Source organism: Lycium ferocissimum, chromosome 10 (genome assembly GCF_029784015.1).
Source record: "Lycium ferocissimum isolate CSIRO_LF1 chromosome 10, AGI_CSIRO_Lferr_CH_V1, whole genome shotgun sequence".
Classification (NCBI taxonomy): Eukaryota; Viridiplantae; Streptophyta; class Magnoliopsida; order Solanales; family Solanaceae; genus Lycium; species Lycium ferocissimum.
Window position 1 is genome coordinate 2369286 of NC_081351.1, and position 1645 is coordinate 2370930.

The window sequence follows — 1645 nt, forward strand, 5'->3', positions numbered from 1 at the left end:
TTAAAATTACACTTTAGACCGCATTCTAATTTTGAGAGAAGTGTCTAACTTGTAAATACAAAGCAACAAAGTGCACCTAGTGTAAGTTTTTTTTTTTTTTTTTTTTTTTTTTTTTTTTATTTGAACCCAAAACCTCTTGCGCGATCTGATACCTTTTGAATTGTATGACCACCTCATTTAAAAATTAAAGTCATTAGAAAATGCACATGTTTTAGTTACTTAATTATATATAATTTCTCAACAGGTGGATGTCTGATTCTGGACCAACAACATACATTACTCGAACCAAAGAACCCTAATGAAGTTGTAATCGAAGTGGAAAACATTTTCAAGATTACAAAGAAAGGTGGTGCCTATTACAGAGAAAGAATCTAGAGTTCATAACTATGGCATAACACAAGGCGATTCTTTTGCTCATCTTGAACTTGGATTCAAGTTTTTGTCACTAAGTGATGAAGTGAGTGGGGGGTTTTGGGCCAAACTTATAGAAGGAACTGTGTGAGCAGAGTGAAGATGGGTGTTTTGATGCCTGTGTTGGGAGGTGACAAAGAATTTTCAGTTTCAAGACTCTTTAATGTTGATTGTTCTGTGGCTAAGTTTCAAGCAGTAAATGAGAATGAGAGCTTGATGAATAACTTGGAGCTTGAGATGCAACAAAGGAATTCAAGGACGTAGAGTTATCTTCAAGCGTTAGAATTTCATGATTTAACATTTATTGTTGCTTGAATAAAGATTTCATAGGAAAATAAGGTTAGAAATCAAGGGAATATATCAAGAACTATGTTCAATTGAAATGTATTAAAGTTGGACAAAAAATAATTATTTACTTATATTAAGCTTCTTCTCAGATAAACTCATTATTTTTTTCTTTTATTTGGAAAAGTTATAGTCTAAATTAACATTATTGATTGCTCGATTAAAGAGTTCATAGGAAAATAAGGTTACAAACCAAGGGAAAAATTATGTTCAATTGTAATGTATTAAAGTTGGACGAAAAATAATTATGTACTAACTTTCTTCCCAGATAAGCTCATTCTCTCTTTTTTTTTTTTAATGTTGTATTCTAATTCATGGAAAAGAGCAATTAAGGATAAAATATATGGGGTGAGAGAGGCTCGAACTCTCGACCTCAGGATAACTCAGAAGCTATGAGACCTACGCGCTAGCCAACTGCGCCACCACCCCAGTTGTTCTTTTCCAGTCTCTTTTGGCTATAACTTCATCCATTTTAGATTTTAAACAAAATCTAAAATTTAATTAGTTCAGTTTAAATGTAAATTCAAGGAAACATATATACTAATGAATATTTGAGGTCGATTTGGCTATTGAATCGTGTGTTTGATTTGTCACACCCTTTTTTTTCGTAAATAAATTTTAAATTAGTTTAAATTTATTTAAAAGGGATTTTCCAATTGAAGTGACATTTTGAATTATTTCATTTATTCAGAATCGCCACTTGAAATTGAGTTTTGGTGTTTCTAAATCACCTTATTGAATCCATAATAAAAAAGAAATGACTCTATTTATTATTGGTCTGCGAAAACAAAAGATCGGGTAAGGAGTTTTGTTGACTGGGGAGAAGGTATTAGGCATTTCCCGAGTCCCGTGGTTCTAGCATGGTCGCTTTTATTGACTAATATTCGGC

General features: G+C 32.0%; 1 non-coding gene across 1 annotated transcript; it reads right to left on the reverse strand.

The window, feature by feature from the left end:
* Positions 1–1100: 1100 nt before the first annotated feature.
* On the reverse strand, positions 1101–1185 carry TRNAM-CAU (transfer RNA methionine (anticodon CAU)). The gene is given in 2 exon segments: positions 1101–1136; positions 1148–1185. It is a non-coding gene; the product is annotated as a tRNA-Met (tRNA).
* Between the last annotated feature and the right edge of the window lie 460 nt (positions 1186–1645).